The sequence below is a fragment of the Pseudophryne corroboree genome, chromosome 5, assembly GCF_028390025.1.
Source record: "Pseudophryne corroboree isolate aPseCor3 chromosome 5, aPseCor3.hap2, whole genome shotgun sequence".
NCBI lineage: Eukaryota > Metazoa > Chordata > Amphibia > Anura > Myobatrachidae > Pseudophryne > Pseudophryne corroboree.
The window spans coordinates 495,467,758-495,479,972 of record NC_086448.1 but is presented as its reverse complement, the minus strand read 5'-3'; the positions used below and the strand labels follow the sequence as shown (position 1 = coordinate 495,479,972).

At 41.2% G+C, this 12,215-nt stretch overlaps 1 protein-coding gene across 1 annotated transcript in view; it reads right to left on the bottom strand.

Moving 5' to 3' along the window:
- Positions 1–7,749, bottom strand: part of CDH20 (cadherin 20) — a 770,622-nt gene extending 762,873 nt beyond the window's left edge. Inside the window, exon 1 of the mRNA XM_063922978.1 lies at positions 7,332–7,749. The gene's annotated coding sequence lies outside the window, so the exon portion shown is untranslated. The remainder of the gene's footprint in view (positions 1–7,331) is intronic.
- Between the last annotated feature and the right edge of the window lie 4,466 nt (positions 7,750–12,215).

Genomic DNA, 12,215 nt, shown 5'->3' with positions numbered 1-12,215 from the left:
AGAGCTATAAGAGTTTCCACCTCTTATTTCATTTTTTTTCAAACTGCTTTATAATATGGAGGTTCTACATAAACAAAGGTTAAAAAATAATAACTACCTATTTTATATGCAAAACATTTTATTATAATACACAAAGTTGGTCATTACTTTGCATAATTTTTTAAAGCCACCCTAACTTTTTAACTTCTGGCCACTTGTTTTAAAGGGACAATATTTTTAAATACAAGTTTCGTATAAACAGTATTTTAAATAAAGATAGGAATGTTACATTCACTCCGTATCACCTGGAGCAAACACTGGTGTTGGAAGACTGAAGAGCAATCTTTGAAATCCTGTAAGTGCTGTAGCTGTGTCCCACTAGGTATACATTAGAATACTATGTTATTAAGATTAAATGGAATCGCTAAGTAACAGCGTATAAACTGTCAATATGATGCAAACAAGAGGTACTGCAATGCTGGAAGAGAATGGAGAGCAATATCTATGCACAAACTACTGTATAGCACAGCAGATCATGAGTTGCACATGGACTGTGTGCGTTAACCTCATTGGAAAGCTTTTAACTTCAATTTAGTGGTACTAAAGTATGCCAATGAATATAAATATAAAACATTATGTGCATTGTGAGTGCAATGAAAACAACTCTTTGGTGTGAATAGTATATTTATGCACATGTAATTACAAAGAAGATGAATTGAAAAGTTTCCATTTTACAATTAAAATATTAATGTATCGAGTTACCTCAAAAGCATTTTAGTATTTTATTAGTCTTTTTATCCTTTCATTGTAGTTCACGTTTTAAATTATGACGCCTTATTTGCTAATCACGCACTGTAGGGCTGAAATGGATACAGTGCAAAAATTGCATGAAAAGAATATATTTAAATATGTCATGTCTGGCAGAACTGAACAGATCTACTGTCTCTGCATATAGGGGCTAATTCAGACCTGATCGGTGCTGTGCGTGTCCGCACAGCGGCGATCAGGCCTGAACTGCACATGCGCCGGCGGCTGTCTTAGCCCTATGATCGCCTCTGCCTGATTGACAGACAGAGGTGGTTGCTGGGCAGGAGGGGGTGGGCCGGCGGCATTTAGTCTCCGTTTAGGGGCGAGCGGGCTGAAGTGGCCGTGTGATGTCACATGCAGTCACTGCGACCCAGGCTGCGAGAAGTAGCTCCCTGCCAGCGCGCAGGAGCTGCGCTGGCTGGGAGCTACTCCTACAGTACAAAAGCATCACCGCTATGTGATGCTTTTGAACTTGTGCGAGGGAGGGGTAGGCCACGACATGTGGGGCGAACTAGCCCTGTGCTGGGCGTCCCACCACATGTCAGGGAAGCTGACCGTAGATGTGCTAAATTTAGCACACCTACAATCAGGTCTGACTCACCCCCATAATACTCTGAATCCCAGTTTTATTAGTCACAGTACATTTACCTAAAAGTATTATAATTTTTTTTTATTTCACCTATAACTATCCTTACCTGAACTTAGAGGGGCATTTAGCCCCGGCCACACAGCGGCCCACAGTGCAGTTTGACGGTGGTGGCAAACTGCACATGCTCAGTGGCCGCAATGTGATTGACCATGGCGGGCATTGCAGGGGCAGAGTTATGGCATTGGGGGGACGGCACTGGGAAAATGGGGGCGGGATGCTGGTGTTTTCGGGGTGGTTGAGTGACATCAAATGCAGCTAACAAAAAATGGCCGCTGACCTCCTGACAACGCAGCCAGGGGTCAACCTTAGTTCAGATATGGCCACAATGTATTGCGGACGTATCGTGGGGCGGCCTCACACATGCTGGGGGTTCTTGCCCTGTGCTGGGGGGGGGGGCAGCATGTGCAGAGATGAATGCAGATCTGGCTGCGTATCAGGGGCATCGAATTGGGGGGGTAAGGGGGAAGCTTGCCCCCCCGCAAATAGAGGGAGGTGCCAATCCACTGTAGTATTGGAGCAGCAGATGGTCAGGTGAAACACCTCTGCTGCACGTTACAGCTGACAGGTGCCTCATTGCATTGGCTCACTGTGTGGTCCCAGACTCCTCCATGGTGCCGTAGTGGCTCTGCCCTGTAGTGGCTCTGCCCTGTCCCACAGTGGCTTCACTTCCTCATACCAGGGTTTCTATCTGGAAATCCCCCTGCAGCCACAGAAGATGTAGCGGGAGGGAGGGTTGACCAAGCCTGGCCCAGCCTGCTCTTCCCCTACCCTGCTTGCCCTGGCCGGCTCTCGGTGGCAGTGCCGTGATTTGTGGGTATTTAGGTTGTGGAGCTTAATGCCGTGAAGTGCCTGCCCCCATAAAATACGTGTGCTGTACTGTAGTATGGTAGTGTATCTCCAGCTGGCTTCCCATTTCTTTCTTTCTTTCACTCCTCCTTCTCTGTCTCTCTCTCTTTCTCTCTCTGTCTTTCTCCTCCCTCTCTCTCTCCTCTCTCTTCCTTCTCTCTCTTTCTCTCCACTCTCTCCTTTCTCTCTCCTCTCCCTCTCTCTCCTCCCCCCTCTCTTCCTCCTCCCTCCCTCTCTCTCACTCTCCTCTCTGCTCCCGCTCTGTCTTTCTCTCCTCTCTGTCTCGCTCTCTCTCCTCCCTCTCTCTTCTCTCTCTCTCTCACTCTCTCTCCTCCCTCTCTCTTATCTCTCTCACTCTCTCTCCTCCCTCTCTCTCCTCTCTCTCATCTCTTTCTCTCCTCCCCCTCTGACTCTCTCTCCTCTCTCTATATCTCTCTCTTCCCTCTCTGTCTGTCTCTCTCTTTCTCCTCTCTCTGGGCGGGATGTACTAAGACGTCATGCTGTGCTGAGCTGCATTGCGCTGTGCTAATAGCCATATTACTGCCCCCACCCTCTGCCTTTTCCTCCACCAGAGCAGCAAAGAAACCTCCCCCCTCTCCCCTCCCTGGGAAGCGAGGACACCCGGGAGCAAACATCCCCCCCCCTTCCACCATCTCCTCCTCCCTCCAGACCTCTACTTTTCCCGGCCACGCAGCGACAACAGAGCAATACACACTCTCCCTGCCCGGCGCTGGCTGCAGGTGGCAGTGAGTGAGCGGATAACACCGCCGCCTGTGTGCTGTACCCTCTTAACACTCCGAAGCATGTTAGAAATCCTCCTCAACCTCTCGGCACTGTCATTCTTTCTAAGCAGTTTCCGCATAATGTGATCCCTTTGTCTCCTTACTCCATTGGCTAGTGCACAGTTCACATGATGTGGAAACTGCTTGGAAAGAATGACAGCGCATGGAGGCTGAGGAGGATTCTAACATGCTTTGGAGTGGTAAGAGGGCTATTAGCACAGCACAATGCTGCTTAGCGCAGCGTAACATCTTAGTACATACCGCCCTCTCTCTCTCCCTCCTCTCTCTGATGGCAGGATGTACTTATAGACATTGCCACCCATCGCCACAATGCTAATCGCATATGTTCTTGCATATGCAATTAGCATTGCGGATGACATCTCTTCCGATAAGACCTGTCCTCCACGATCCCCAGCGGCTGCCTGACTTCCGGGATTCATCCCCGGGAGTTAATCTGAGCATGCGCAGGATTACAGGGGCAGGCGTGAGGCATGCTGGTATTGTCAATGGCCGGGGGTAGTGGGGCCCTTTCAAGATTTTTCTACCTCAAAGTTCTACATATGCCCATGCCTCACACCATCCTGCATCAGCCGCCTTGTCATTGCCTATTCTCCTCTCCTCCCCCTTACATCCCCCCTTCTCCCCAATGGCCACCAAATTTTTGATTCCCCCCCTCACCCCAATGGCCACCAAATTTTCAACTCTGAATAACCCCCTAAGAGTGGTAACTGGTGATGTCACTGGTTTGAGCTTTATAAAACCATTTACAGTATCTACCTGAAAGCCCATTCACAGGTGGTATGCTACCATGAAACATACCCTGATGCAAAGTCATGTATAGGTAATTCTAATAAGCTTCTGCTCATATCAACAGACTAATGTGTTTTGGTGGTAACGCATTCTCAATACACTCATGCCATTTCATTTCAGGAAGCCCCAGCAGGGAATATTTCTGTTTCTTATGGCACTGTTCCAGTGCTTACTATCATGCCACTTCATTGCCAACTATAATTTTGCCCATTTTCCCTCTGAAATGTGACCACAACATGCACACACATATACCTTCACACGCAATGTACTCTCACACACTATACCTGGCAACACATTAACAAGTACACACTAGGGGTTTTCAGCCTCCTTATACCTCCTGAACCGTTCACTTATGGAGTTCTTTTACTATATAAAAATCATGCATCACTTCATTAGAACCTGATCTGCTTTCCTCCTCACATATAGTCACAGAAGGGGGAAGCAAACAGTAATATGTGGACTATTCACCTTTACTGTACAATACACAAGGAAACGAATGAAGGGTATAAAGTGGATTTAGTGAGGAAAATATTTTCTGTTCCTGCACCAGCTCAGATAACACAGCCATTGACTGAAGCCCTTTCTCTTATAGTCAATGTTGCTGATTGTAGTTCTGCCATACAGTGTTCAACAAGTTGTCTTGACAACCTTCCACTCAGCATCATGTGCACTCAATATTCTGTAGAAGAATCTCCAAAGCTAAGTATCACCAGAGCCATAATAATGTTTATTCACAAAGAACAATGTTTCCTTTTATTTAGTTTATTATCAAATACATAAATAACAAATTGGTGCCCAGATTTATCAAGCCTTGGGGAGTGATAAAGTACCAGCCAACCAGCTCCTAACTGTCATTTTTCAAACACAGCCTGTGACATGGAAGTTAGGAGCTGATTGGTTGGTACTTTATCACCGTGCTATTTATCACTCTCCAAGGCTTGATAAATGGGGGCCTGAATTTGTTATGGGTGATATTACTAGCTAGTATTGATGGATTGCTCTTAAGAGTTAAAAATAGATGATCAGTAATCTCATGTTAATTGTATGATTTACTGCATATAGTTATTCCTAGTGTCACTTCAAAAGTTGTACTCCTAGGTGTAAATTAGATTACAAATAGTTTAGGATAGATCTCTTAGGGCTTATGGACAAAAGCAGTTTCTCAAATTGACCCCACAAATGTCAATGACATACATGGCTTGGAAGGTACCTATAGCATTATGTCAGCATTATTATGTTGCTGTAATCTCTGAGCAATGTACACTATATACAGTATATAGTATAGCCCAAAGAGCAGAGAAGCCCATATCCTGCATTTTTAGAGCCTCTGAATCTACTGTAGTTCAGCATAAAACTAGCGCCTTGCCTGCTCTCTATTGTAATATTGCATAAGTAATCTTGGATCTCAGTGAGAACTAGGAATATTGGCCAGTAATACATTTCGGACATAATTATTTATTTGTTATAGTGTCCTAATATGGTTGGCTTTCTAAATAGTTTTATTGCATTAAGCCTTGGAGTGTCATTAGATGGCTGAGAGTGTAGAGTACTCAACTAAGCAAGTCCTATCATTAAGATGGTATTATTAATATCAAATTTATAAACAAAAAAATGTTTAAAGCTATACAAAAATGCATTATGGGAAAAAATATAAATGTCAACTATTCTACACTACAACTACTCTATATTACAATAATAGTTTAAAAACGGCTAATTTAAACAGTAAATGAAAAATATTCAAGTTATTGCAAAGTCTGTTACAATGATGTGATTATTGTGAGTCACTCTACATTGCTGGAACTCTTAGGTAATTGTTGTGTTGTGGTACCAGAGTGGTGTGATTATTGGTTTTCACAAGCTTTACATTTTATTCAGTATTAACACCTAAACATGACACACAACACAGCTATGAAGATGTAAGATACATAATATATGACTTTAAATGGGGAGATATCATCATTTCCTCTATATCTGACACAATAGCCCACTTAGAAAAAGTTATTTTCCGTAAAGTTCACAGTATTAAAATTGGACACAACAAGCACAACAAAAGCATGTAAGACTTACATTAGTTATAAAAATATACATTTTCTTCCACTTCTACAACTATACAGTTTTACTACTGTATACTTTCTGTAAATAAAAATACAGGGACATACAGTATCAGTAGGGAACACTGCATTCTCTTTTTAGTACTTCTGAGCAGTGAAATGACTACCTGCAATGATCTAGCAAATTATTTCATAAAGACAATAACTGAAGTAACAAAAAATGTAATTGTAACACTTGAAATAAAAATATAAAAAATGTGCATCTCTCCAAGGTAATGAGTGGAACATTCAGTACCATCATTAAATTCTATATTTTTCGGTGGCATATACTAGCATTAAAGTCTGTGTTTTTCTTTATACTCCAGCACAAACCAGCACTGATGACAGAATCTCCTATCAGAATGAACAATTAAGTGCATAATTATTCCAGTCAGTTCACACACAATGAAATCTTTATTCTGTGTTTACAGCAAGCTTTGGCAGAGGCTGCCTAGCTGTGTTTTTTTATAAACTGAGACGAGCTCGACCCCTTACATTGCCTGAGAATCAGCTGCCTGCATTTTCTAAGTAGCACTGTATTTCCCTGCCAATAATCTGCTTCCACTGTCTCTGCTGAGAAAAAAAGACTTAATGGGTAAAAGTCCTATTCTTGACTAGTCTATCACTGTATGGCACATGCCTGATAACTGCTCCTAACACTTGGATTTCATTTTTCTTCCACAGCAGAACATGTTCCCATCTAATTCTCCCTATTCTGTGCCAATCGTTCAACATAATCGGAGAGCTGCTGCATGTATCAGCAATCTCTTGGGTACAGGCTGACCTGGATATTGTCCCCGTAGCTCTACGCGTATACAGTATATTGCAGAGGAAAAAAGTTACCATCTGTGTTGATTACTAACATATATAGTAATGCTTAGGACTTACGACTCGGAGTTAAGTTGAATCACCTGATAGGAAGAGATGTCCTGTACAAAAGTACAAACGTGTTTTAAGTTCACTGTGAAGTTGGAGAAACTTATTTGCACATGATTGATAAGTTTGGGAAAAAGACATTTTGCACGGTAACCTGAAAAGCTGAGCGATGAACCCTACACAGCACAGTTCAAAGACTCATGCAGTACAACACAGTACAAAGCAGGGAGCTGTCCAATGTCCTGATCTCCACCGATTCCAACTCAAGCGTCTCTGGTATCCACAATGTATTGTAAGTGCAACTTTTAGGGGTTTACATTTACAGTACATTTAACACGTACTCTGCACATCTAGAAGGCACACACTAATGTAATGATGTTCCCCTTATGTTACATTGCCTCATTCTGTCCGCTCTCTGTCATTCTTTTGAGATTACCATGCAGTAATATGTGCCGAGGATGGAAAGAACTGTAAGAAAGAAAACTCATTTACCTGCTTAATTTCACTTCGTCGGTTTGTTCAGCTGCGGCATGTCTTCCTTTCCCTTGATGGATTTTAAGTGATCCAATAAATCTACCTGCGTCCCCAGCGTGTGTGCTGGACCAGATTTGTGCCGTTGATGCTTTTCTGCTGCCCACTGCTCTGGAATCCGCTACAATCCTCTGTGTATGTATGTTTGTCTCGTAAGTGTTCAGTGACAGAGGCTGTGGAGCCTGCGGATCGATATTATACGGTAGTTTGGTGCAGGGACCTTGCTCACTCACACACTCTTTCTCTAAGTGTATTCTGTCTGCTTGTGCCACAGCTTCTCATTCTCCTGCTCATGAATATTCTGACAGAGGTTAATGCTGTTGAAGTAAATTGAATTAGCCAATTGGTGCCAAGAGCTGCACTCCTTCCTTCTCAGGAGATGTCTGGAACTGCACCAGATGGAAGTAATTAGTGTCCAGTTGGCTCCCTGTGGCTCAGTCCCTGCAGTTTTGATTGGACACCTCAGGGGGATCCCCAAGAGAGAGCTGTGGCTTAAACATTCAATTCACATAACCTCTCACCAGGAAAGGCAGCTGCCTGTTACAGTGAAAAAAGGAAGCCATTGAAATGGGTTTTCCAGGAGATAAAGCTTTACTTGTTCCAGAATCACTTTGTGTACTGATTTTGGTGTGTAAAACATGACATTCATAAGGAAAACCATGACTGTAAGGAAAACCTGTATCACCTGTATACCTGCCAAATATTGATTATAAACACTGCATAGGCAATATATAAACAGTACTTACACACAAACTAGTCACATAAGAACACCTCCTACAGTATAAAGAATGTGACTGCAGTGATTGTTATCAATGCATTATTTAAATTGGTTATTTTTGCCAATGTGATGATTGTCATATTTTAACAACAGACAAAATAGTTACAAAAAAATTGCACAATTATGATTATAACTCATTTTAGTTTCTATGATCTTGCATTGTCCTATATAATAATAATAATAATAATAATAATAATAATAAAATTATTAATAATAATATTATTATTATTATTACTATTATTACTATTATGTTCTTACATTATCCAAAGAAACAATATTCATTTTGACATTCTTGCAAAATCACTTTCTTGAAGGGTGTTTTTTTAGTAGGTCGACATTCATCACATCGACATTCATAATGTCGACAGAATATCAGCTTGGTTGAAATGTTGACATGTATTATGTTGACATGCTTAGATTGTCAACAATCATCATTTGAATATGAAATGTTGACATTATAGAATGTCGACACACAGTCCCTGGTGGTTTAACAGTCATTTGCCTTGTCCCAAAAACTGAAATGGCTCTATCGGTAGCTTTTGGGTCTTGACAGTCACATGAGAGACCAGTCTTGACCAGTCGCTCGTTTTGCTCGCCAGAGGATATATTCCTACTTGGTTGGTAGCGTGGACCCACCAACTGAGTGCGACTAACTAGCATTTGTCGGGATTCCGGCCAGCGGCATTTCACCGGCTGTTGGCATTCCGGCGTCCATCTCCTGAATGCCGGGATCCCGACAGCTGGGATGTTGCATCCCCCTGGATGCATGTGCAATGTGAAAACTGAATCTTTTACTATTTAGTATATGTATTCACTATAATAAGGTTTAATGGGTATAAAATTCTGAAATATCAGCAAGTGTTGCAGTTGTCCATTGTTTACGGCCAGTGGAATTAAATACAGTGGACTAGTTTTATTTTTGTATTATTTACTTCCCCTTCTCCATATTATGAATTTATCAGATGAAAGCACAAAAGAAAGAAACATATTTAGTAATCTGATTGTACAGACCTTTCAAGGTATTCTACATTATTGGTCACTTAAGCAATCGTAAATATTTTATACAGTACAGTATGCATTCATTTACATGAGTAAAACCTATTTTAGTGCATAGTGTAGTGTAGTGTGAGAATAAATTTCCTCTAAAACAAATTTGTAACCTGTCAATTAAATAAGAGCTTTAAGTTTATAAACAAAGTACTGATTTCAGCAGCTACCATGGTAATATAATTCTCAGGCCCATTGACCAGCTAACAGGCCACGTGACCACTTCAAACATGCAAAGTATCCCTCTTTTCCAGATTACAATATATCCCAATTCTGACTAGCTTATAATAACTCAGGACCAGCGGCAGCTCCAGAGGTGGCTCTGCAGCGCAATCCAAAATTTAGATAGAGGAGCCAGAAAATCAATATTTGCTGGTGTAGTGCCAAATGGGATGGCTTGCACCAAGATTACATTGTCTGTTTTTTTTTTTTATAATCAGACGACCTCTCAGCACACTAGAGCACCCTTGCTTATATAATATTTTCTGATCTTTTTAACCTCTCAAATGGAGATGTGATGTCTTGCAACACTGGGCAGTGGCCGCAAAGGAGATCTGGTCGCCTGGAACTACAAACCTCATGAGCCATTGGGGTAGCGAAAGAAGGCACAAGCGCTTTGAGGCTGGAAACTATGAAAAGAAGCCGTGTTAAAGAGGGGCAAAAGAGTTCAAAACCCCATAAATTTAAGCAAGCAGAGTCAGATTGATGTGCTTGTAACAGAGAAAGAGAGAGGGAGAGAGAGAGAGAGAGAGAGAGAGAGACATCATTGACAGCAGAGAGTGTAATTGTGGTGGACAGAAGAACATACTCTTTTAGCAGAACATTTTGTGGCAGATAACCTGTAAGTAGTGAATACCCAGAGAGATGCCACTGAGTCTCAAGTGTGAGACTCCATTACTGTCGGGGAGTCAGCAAGGTGCAGTAAGTGATGAGTAATGTGGAAGCCATCAGGGAGAGTAAGAGAGAGAGAGAGAGAGAGAGAGAGAGAGAGAGAGAGAGAGAGGGAGATGTTACAATGATGTGTTATCTTAAAGTGGAGTATATCACCATCTTTAAAGCATTTTTATGACCATTACTGTAAATATGCAGAATGGGTGCTGCATTGCCTCAGGCAGTGCCCCCTTAGCCGCAGCCTGTACAGTTTGGGGGCAGGCAATCCAAAGACTCAGCAGCAGTGTGCATTGCATCCATCCCCAAATGAGGCCTATAATTCATACAGCCACACTGAATCACATAGTTGGGTCCAGTGGTGGCTGCTGCCCAAGGACTGCAGAGCAGATCACACATTGCATGGGTGTGGGGGTTAGCACATATAAAAATACATGTATGTTGTATGTAATATATGTGGTAGCTGTCTTACCCAGGGTCATGTCATTTGGAACAGTCACATAGAGCATTTAGAGTATTATTAACATCTGGCCTGATTTAATACCTGCTATTGTGCATGCTGAGAATGTGCAAAATGATGCAAAAAGCCCAGCAGCCCTGAAAAATGCAGACACCCACCAAAGCCAAAGGTACAGCAACTGCATACACGTTTGCAGTGCACATACAGATCCTTTGATAATCATCAGCTCAAGTAAATCAGTGACACACAGCATAGCAGCCTGAATAGATACGCTGAAGCCATGCTGTTTGAGTACATATTAACAGGCTCAACCAGAGACAAGCCCCTGACATGGCTACAACATGTCTGCATTTTTGGCACCACTCTCCTGTCAATACTCACAAACGGTGCCTGTCAATCACTCTGCATAAAGGTAACCGCTGCGAGCAACATCGCCATTAGACTTTGGCCCATACATTGTTCGAAGCATATGCATGTGTAATTTACTTATAATCACTCAATCGCAAAAACATCAGCATAGTGTCTGTCATCTCTACTTTATAGGCATCATAATGAAGGTTTTTACAATGATCGATGTTGACCGATTCAGTTGAAATACACAATATCGGTAAATATCGATCTTTAGTAAATATACTCCCTAGTCTCTAATATAATGAACATCTTATTATACAGGTTGAGTATCCCTTATCCAAAATGCTTGGGACCAGAGGTATTTTGGATATTGGATTTTTCCGTATTTTAGAATAATTGCATACCATAATGAGATATCATGGTGATGGGACCTAAATATAAGCACAGAATGCATTTATGTTACATATACACCGTATACACACAGCCTGAAGGTAATTTTAGACAATATTTTTTATAACTTTGTGCATTAAACAAAGTGTGTGTACAGTCACACAATTCATGTATGTTTCATATACACCTTATACACACAGCCTAAAGGTCATTTAATACAATATTTTTAATAACTTTGTGTATTAAACAAAGTTTGTGTACATTGAGCCATCAAAAAACAAAGATTTCACTATCTCAGTCTCACTCAAAAAAGTCTGTATTTTGGAATATTCCGTATTTCGGAATATTTGGATATGGGATACTCAACCTGTACATGTATCTTCAGACAAGAATATAATATTTAAATTAGTTTGTTTCATATTGGTAGATTATATTTAGTAAAGGTTTCCAAACAAATCACGCTTCACTGTAAATACATTTGTGCAGTATGTAGCAAAGACACTGTGGACACCATTTAACTAGTATATCACATTTAATATGAAAAATGTAAACTAAAAGATCACATCATCCAATAAACATGAAATATAATACAAACCTATTTAATCACTTAATTAGGTTTTGAAATATAGGGCCTTAAATTCCTTCAGCTATGAGTCACATCCATTCTAGAAAAGCAGATGATGGCTTTATACATGGTGAAGTTTCTTTGCATCCAGGATAGAATCCCTTGGCTGGGGTATCTGTCAGAGACAAACCGCTACCAGTCTAAAGTAGAATCAAGAGGGACAAAGCACAATTAAATAAACTGCCAAAAATATAAAGACCTCTGAAAAACAAAAAATTAAAAACATTTCTTGTGCAAAGATTACTAAAAGTGAAGGTAAGGACTATTAGTCCTAATTGAGTTGGCCTTTTACAAAAGTATGGACTG